General features: G+C 38.9%; 1 long non-coding RNA gene across 1 annotated transcript; it reads right to left on the bottom strand.

The window, feature by feature from the left end:
- Nucleotides 1-250: 250 nt before the first annotated feature.
- On the bottom strand, nucleotides 251-4546 carry LOC145551089 (uncharacterized). Its single transcript, XR_014086887.1, has 2 exons — nucleotides 2410-4546; nucleotides 251-432 (listed from the first exon to the last, which is right to left on the bottom strand). It is a non-coding gene; the product is annotated as an uncharacterized LOC145551089 (long non-coding RNA).
- Nucleotides 4547-8425: the final 3879 nt, after the last annotated feature.

Genomic DNA, 8425 nt, shown 5'->3' with positions numbered 1-8425 from the left:
AAAGAAAGAAGAAGAACTCTGGTCCGTCTACAAACTTGCGTCTCGGTTCGGTTGAAGTGAACTCTGGTTTAGCTCGAATGCATACGGGATGCAAGCAGACAGAAGACCGCTCCAAAAGCAGGAAGCACGCTATGATGCACAGCATTCTGGGTAAACAAAAGCAAAAACAAACATGTGTGTCCAGTACTAACATGAGAAATGGCTTGTGGTGTTTGCCAAAGACAAAAGAGAAATCCTACAACTGCTGAAATCTGATGCTACTCCGTTTTTATTTGCATTTCATAAAGAAGGAAGTTGTGCTAATGTTTTCTTCTGAGGTTTTTGTGTCGCTTCCTTCAGTGGTTCTTGGTGCAGCGCCACCTCAGGCGAGGAGGGGAACAAGCTTTTCAAAGGGCTTGGATAGTTTGACACAGTGAAAGTGAATCGTACCAGCTGAAAACAAAACAAATGTAGAAATTTTATGATTAATCTACCGGACTATCATGCATATGTGCAGTTATTTGTTCATCCTTTCTGGTAAAGGTTTCTGAAAACTGTCTTATGGAGAGAAAAACCATTTCCTAATGCAACAAAACCCTATTTTAGTCTCTTTCTGGTAACGGCGTCCTGGTATATCCCATGATTGGGACTTTCTTTCTAAAACTACAAACTTTTCACTTACTTCAATAAACTTAGGTTAATGGCAACAGCTGCAAAGTCATGCACTGTCAACAAGAAAGCTATCCGGTTCTAAACATGTGAGACGACAACAAACCAGGAGCACCCTCAGAGACTTTGGAGGAGTACGCTGAAAGTATTTTCCACTGCTACAGACGTTCCCACAGATTGCTGCTCTGAGCCCCAAAGGGATGATCAACAGCCCCCCTCTCCTTTGCAGAAAGGAGCAGAGAGGAGAAACGCTTCCTAAGTCCATCTGTCAGTATATTTCAGTGGCTGGTCCTGGTCTTCACTGGCTTATTCGACTGTTCTTCTAGTGACTCTGAGTTTATTTACTCCTCTTTTAGTGGGTTATTTCACATGGGAGGGGATGTAAACATTTTAAGTAAAAAGTAATATAAGAAACTCAGTTTGGAGTAAAGCCAACAAAAAGTTTAAAAGTACAGCACAAACCCTAACCAGACAGTAGTAGGCCCCTCTGGGCTCTTTCTGATGAATTACACACGTTTACTGTTCATCCTTCAGGGCTTCAACGTTCGCAGCAACATTACCAAGTTTCTATATCGTGGTGTAAAAAGTGGAAATATCTGCAAAGCTACGAAGGCTCAAGAGATTTCATCAGTTAAACTCAATCTGTCTGTCGCTAAATAGGATTCTACTGAAGGGATAAATTCATCTCAAAAAAGAAAAGACTGTTTTTTATGTTGCATTGCACGATTTCTCATTGAATATAAGAGGAGGATAATGAGCTTAACAACCACAAAATGAACCATGAAATCAAATCTAAGTAACAAGAAGCAACTGGAAGAAAACCAGGCCTGGATCCTGACACTGATCCTGCTTTAGACACAACTTTACACTCGATCCTGCTGCTGTTTTTCTTGGTCTTCATTGTTCTCTTTGTTCAAAATTGCTTCACAATAAACAAATCAGCTGGACTCTGTTCACCAATTCAAGCGATGGATTTCATTTAGGGGTTCATGAGTAAGAGGGGATGGATATTAACCCTTCTCACACATCTTAGATTTTTACTGGCACTGAATTAAAAATATATATTATCCTTCCTCCTCACGATTATGACCATGAGTTCTGAATAGGTACTTTATGCATCCATAATGTTAATGTAGTCGTTCTTGGAAACAGCGACTAAAAGAGCTTTAAAGGGAATAAATGCATTCAGAGAACAGAAGGTTTGATTAAAGGAGTTTACTCTGAGCGATGAACACGACGGCATCGCCGCATACCAACCAATGTCGAGTTAATATCTTCCATTTGACAAAACATTTGAAAATTGGTTGTTTTTTTTCCCTCCCAACTTTTGAAACACAAAAAGGTTGTTTCAAGGTAAAACTTTCTACAAAATAGATTTCATGAAGCTCATGACTGTGACATTGATCTGAATGAGGCTATTAAAAAGATCCTATAAAACAAAATTAAAATCATACAAAAGAAGTGAACTAATACAAGTACAAATACTAATAAATTTTTTATGTAGATTCAAAGTTTAGGTTATAAACTTTTCCTGCTCAAGAAATGGCTTTTTTTTATAAAAAATGTATTAAATTGACTCATAGAAGCGACGTCACCACAAAGAGAGAAGATTATAGCAACATGTAGTAAGACATGCTTAATGCCACTATACATAAAGTAGTTTAGGAGCATTTTACAGAACATTCTGCTTTTGGAAAATAAATAATACTTTATGGATTAAATTGTAAAAACATGTGTTTTGGTTCTTTTCTTTTTTCATACCATTATTTAGTGACCTTCCGTCTTTTCATCCTCTCTTCTTCATCACAGTTAAGATGCAGAAAACAATAAATGTGAGGATTAGAAACGCAGCTGTTGCCTCGCTGGTTTGCTTCGTTGTTGGACCTCGGTGTGAAATGGTTTTCCAGCAGAAGTAAGTGGTTTGAATAATAATCATAGAGACTTCAGTTGCCTGGTTACTCTCACATAAAATCAGAATTTCTTTTTTTTTTTTTTTTGGGTGGAGGGGAAAGGAAACAGATTTTTGATCCCCAGGGATTTGTACCTCCCAGATTCTCCCAGTTAAGCTCAAAAGCTGGAAAAGAAAAACAACTCCTCTTTCAAAGAGGGATGATACCTTGTTTTAAATGTATAGAAACGAAAGCTTGTGTTTTGAATTTATATTTGTGGAGCAAAGATTTTATTTTCAAATCCTCAACAAAAAAATCCTCCGCTGGACTTGATGTCTGATCAAACCTTACAATTAAATCACTTTATTTTAACTTTAATATCTCATCAGTCCTCTGCATTTTGTCATAAACTAATCCGTTAATGAAGCACACAAAACGATAGATGAAATCAAATGTAGAAAATAAAAAACATGCTTAAATCATAACTGCCCATTTAATTGACTTTCAAGGCATACCAGTCATTTTAAAATGTGCTTTTCGGAAGCAAGAGGAGCCAGTCGAGTCGAGCCCACAAAGTTTTATGTCTTGTCATTAAAATGTAGTTAAAAACCTTCAGCTTGTTCAAACGCTGCATCAAAAAAATCTGTGTAAAACAAAAAGGAAAGTCCTAATTTCTGCTATTTTAACTTCCCTTCAGTGGCTCCCTGTTAAATTCAGAATAGAATTTAATATTCTCCTTTTCACATATCATCACCTTCCTGAAATAAAGTCATTTTTCCCAAAGTGATTCTCCTGCCTAAATCATCTTTTGGCCGTTATTTTCAAGAGGCGATGAAGCTCCATCCTACATCAGAGATCTGATTGGTCCATATGTTCCTAATGGAGCGCTTCGCTCTCATACTGCAGGTCTACTGGTGGATACAGAAATAATAAAAAAGTAGAATGGGATATAGTTATCTCTGCTGTGGAACCGGATCTTGAACTTCATCCCCAAAACAATTTGCTAAGCAAACAACATCTTTACTTTGGAAATTATGACATTAAAGATTTTTTTGTTGTTCTTTCTAAATTGATACATGCTGTTGTTGTAAAATCCGATTATTCGCAGCCGCATTCAAAGCGTTTTAGTGCCTGAAACAGTGAAGTAGAGTCATGTAGAGAAAGAGATGAAAGAAGCACTGCTGGGGGCGTCCGCTGGCATTACCTCCAATGTAATTAACATTTTAGGAAGCCCTTGGGGTGTCAAACATCTCCACCTCCTGTTGATGAAGAAAATGTAGATTAACAAGGTTCAGTATTAGCAGAAGCATCGCTTCTCTGAAAACATGTGATTACAGTCTGGTTAGTTGTACTGCAATAACAGACGTTGTCAGCTTTTTGGCTTTGATTTGGGTTTATTGCATAAGTGAGAAAACACAGTTGTTATGAAATCAATGTCAAAAGTATTTTTTTTCTAAACATAATCAAAACTTTACAGTTTTGTTTCCACTGAATAGTCAGACTGGGTTGACATTAGCAGAATTTTGTTGGTGAGTTTTGCACATGTTGACTTATTAAAATTGTGTATAAAGAAATAAGATACAAACAACAAACAGAATCACCGCCATGCAGTTGTGAGCCTCTATCAGACGTCAAGGTGGATTTTCTGTCTAAGTCTGCTCTGACTGAGAAAATTAAATCAAGTTTATGAAAAAGACACAGCAAAGCAAATCGGTTAAACTCAGTTTAACTCTAAAGCGCTAGCGTGTGTCACCTCAAGGCTCTTTAAAGGAGAAAAAAGTCAAATTCATACCAGATTATCAGAAAATGTATGACCACAATAATCCTGTTCACATACAATATTGACAAATTCAGATTGCAAAAACACTTTCATTAAATGAAACATGTTCCACATCAGTGTCAAAGAAAATACAAGTTACAACTGTGTTAGGAGAAACATGAACCTTACATTGCTTTAGCCATGCTAAAGTGTTTTAGCGTTCTACAATCAGACAAAATGGTTCCTCAGCCTTTCTGCTTTCAGAGATCTTTCCAATCGGGGGCTTTTTTCGAAAAAGCCCCAAAGGAGAACAATTTCAACATCACTTCTTTATCGGATGATAAGTCACGAAGACCCTGTTTTAAATCATTTTGACATGAAACGGCAGGATCATATTCAAATGCCTAACTTCTTCCTGGTGGATTACAGCCATTATTAATGCATCAAAGTTTACATTATCTTTAGTAATGTCCACCTTGACTTAAATATGATGCACCAGTGATGTTTCCTAGACGTACCTCACCTCTTTTTGTGTGCAGATATTAACCTCTGCCTCTCTGTTTCCCTGAATAATAAAATAATGGGGCCAAAAACTGAATTTAATCAAGAAAATAATAATAATAATAATAATAATAATAATAATAATAATAATAATAATAATAATAATAATAATAATAATAATAATAATAATAATGTTTCCACAATTTACTTTCAGTCACTTTTAATTATCACGATCTAATTAATTTATCAATGATTGTAAGTAGAAATGCATAGAAAAACTGATAGAAGAACTGAAAAACAAAAGTCATTTCAGCATGCGATATGCGATGTGGTCTCTAGAAAGTAAAGGTAGGTGATACTGGGAATGTTGGTATCGATCCAGTACCAAGTAAACGCAGGGCCAGTATCGCTGATATCAATGCCAATACCAATACTTTTTCATATTTAAGCTTCGTAGATTCAACAGATCCAGAAGACCTAGGACAGAATTTTGCCAAACATTTTACGAGACAAAAAAATACTGTAGAGGCCACAATGCACCAAAATTAACACATCACAACAAATACAGTTTCAAACTTATTCTGTTTTTCAAGTCGAACAATACAGTAATACAAAGAATAAGAAACTTATTTCCTTCAGTGCACTTCTGGTTTTAAACAAAATCAACAAGTGAAAATTAAATAAAGAAAGAATACTTTCTCCCCTGTCTGGCTGGCGCCACTGAGTCACATGACGGTGCAACAACAGAGAATAGAGGGTGGAGCAGCGCAGCTCGGAGTAGCGTGACAGTGCAGCAGTCAGTGCAGGTGGGACAGAAAAAGAGCTTGAGTATCGATCTTTTCCCATGAGTATTGCTCAATATCGATACCAGTGTTGGTATCGATACCAGTGTTGGTATCGATATTGGGATCGATCCGCCCACCTCCACTGGGAAGACCGCACCACATCAGCGACTAAACCTAACCTAGCTGACTGTAGTGTCTGGAAGTCTCTCTGTATGTGTGTCTCACCTAATGCCAGCTTGGGTAATGTTCTTCCTGCCACTCTTTGGCTGCAATCTGTCAAACCCCCCCACATCGTTACGCCGGTGAAAGATTTCTTATCATGAAAGCTAATTTAAAAGCAACCCCTCCTCTTTGTTGTCTTATTACAGTTTTCAATTTGTCAATTTAGCTTTCTCAGCCTGCAATGTAACAAGCTAGACAAGATGAAAATTGAACTGACTTTTTTTCCCCTCGTTCTCAAAGTGCTTTGTCACTGTGAGGCCGGCCTGAAGCTATTATCCTTCTTTCAGCACCTTTTCACCGAACAAGTCAGGAACCTCGGGCGGCCTTGAGAACAAACACATCCCACGTCTCTCAGCGAGACGGTCCGTCACATCCCACCGTCTTCTCCTTATGTTTGCAAACAAACGCGCTGATGCCGACGGTGCCGGTTGTCGCATCCTTTTTGCTTCACAAACTGAGACCGTAAGCACCATCTGTATCTGAATGGTGGCGGCCAGGTGGGGGGGATTTCCTTGTAAATGTTATTCTGCTGGCTGCGGACCATTGGGGGCTCGGCGTGGAAGGTTTGGCTGAGGAACGCGCGCTGCTCTGGGAGATTAAACACCATCTGCAGGCTGTCAGTCGTCCTCCTCTTTGGGTGAGTCAGTGAGGATACGTGCAGGGATCAAACTCGTCGGATTTTAGTGCGGCGTGAAAATATAAACTGAAATGCGAGGGGGTGGGGGTCCATGCAAGGCAGCAAAAGCACCGCAAAGATTGAGGAACATCTTCAAAAAGTTAATTTTGTTCATTTAACATTTAACTATAGAGATTCATCACCAACAGAGAGAAATATTCATTTTTTGGGCTTGTAACTAATGAAAACCAGAATACATGTTTGTCAGAATATTTGAATTTATTTATTTATTATTATTCATCCATCATCTTTAAATATAGATAGGGTTGCATTGGGGTGGTGTCTGTCTCCAGCTGTCATTGGACACATGGTGGTGTACACCCTAGCCCTTCCCCAGTCTTAAGATATGGAGTCATTTAGACTCCACAAGTTTTTTACTCTGTGCGCAGTCTGGCGGGGTCTCACTGACCACATGTGCGCTTTCACAAGGTTTTGTTTTTCAGTGGTTTTTGAAATGAACTATCTGATGGGACAACCCCCTGCTTCCCTGCCATCTGACCTTGACATTTTCCGAGCTCCTCCTGAACGTTGCGCTGAGACCGCAGGACGGCTAGACAGGTTGTCAGGTCTACACAGACACACACAAACACCTAAGAACAATTTAGAAAGACCCATTAACCTAAGAGTCACATGTTTGGACTGTGGGAGTACCCAGAGAAATCCCACGCAGGCACAGGGAGAACATGCAAACTCCATGCAGAAAGACTCCCCCACCCGCCAGGACCATCCTGCTGCTATCCACGGAGTAGCCCTTTTGTTATTGTTATGGAATATCTTAAAATTATTTGCAATGGGATAAGACATGAAACCATGTTATGTTAAAAAATAAACCGTTTACCTCTGTCTGGTAAAGAGCAAACACTTGTTCTATCCTTCGTTTTCTGGAGTCTCGGGTATTTAGAGATGATTGCTTCCTGGAGGTGGGGACTCCGTTGAGGTTTTAAATTTTGCCCAGTCGCTAACGTTTTTTTCCGACACATGCAATGCACCAGTTCAATGCTATGAAGTTTACTGGAAATTCCCTGCAAACAACCATCCACCACTGTTACTGCAGGGGGCTGTTAATGCTAATTCAATACTTAGAAGTGTGGCCAACGGCTTCTTTCACTTCCACTTCCTCCGCTGCCATTGCTAAAACTACATGCAGACTTCAGTTCAATAACAGTGCAGAAAATCAGCATCATCGTTCAAAACTTCTCTTTCTGTTTGCTGATTGGCACATTTGAAATTTTACCGAAGGAATCCAAGTCAATGGGAGAAATCCCAGATGGCGTGCTGAAGGGAGAGTGGAATTGCATAGGAAGGCAACAGCCTGGCTGGTAGACCGACTACCCAAAAGCTAATTTGAAGCCCAGGACCCTGATAACAAAACCAACCAACACTACATTTACAACTAATGCTGCAAAGAAAAGTAATTAAAAAAAATAAATAAATATGACTAAATATAACATGAGACCAAAGAGAAAAGGATTTTTAACGCAAAGGCTGTTTGCCTATAAGTGCTGCACGGCTGATATACTTAACACTTGATCAGAGCACATTTTCATTTAATTTCCCTGTGGGATCAATGAAGTACTTTTGAATTTGATTTTTGTATGAATTACTGCATCGCTGCAACGTGGTGTTGAGGCGATCAGCGTATGGATCTGTGAAGTGCTGAGGAACCCAAGGTTGTTTTCAAAGCAGTTAATCTCGTCTGCATTGTTGGGTCTGGGGTCCATCTTGATATTTCTGTCATGTGAGGTTTGAGTAAAGTGAGTTTGCTGGTCAATCAAGAACAGAGTCCCTGTTTCTTTGATAGCTTGATCAATGAAACTAGTTTGAGTTTTTAAATTTGTCCTAGTCACAAACATTTCTTTCTGACATTTGTAGTGCACCAGTTCAATGCTATGAAGTTTACTTGAGTAAACACTGCAAAATGACTTTCTACTAGTTTTGCAGTGTG

Source organism: Poecilia reticulata, chromosome 1 (genome assembly GCF_904066995.2).
Source record: "Poecilia reticulata chromosome 1, P_reticulata-male-v2, whole genome shotgun sequence".
NCBI classification, from domain to species: Eukaryota; Metazoa; Chordata; class Actinopteri; order Cyprinodontiformes; family Poeciliidae; genus Poecilia; species Poecilia reticulata.
The sequence above is the reverse complement of the archived record's forward strand: the minus strand, read 5'-3'. Positions and strand labels throughout refer to the sequence as shown.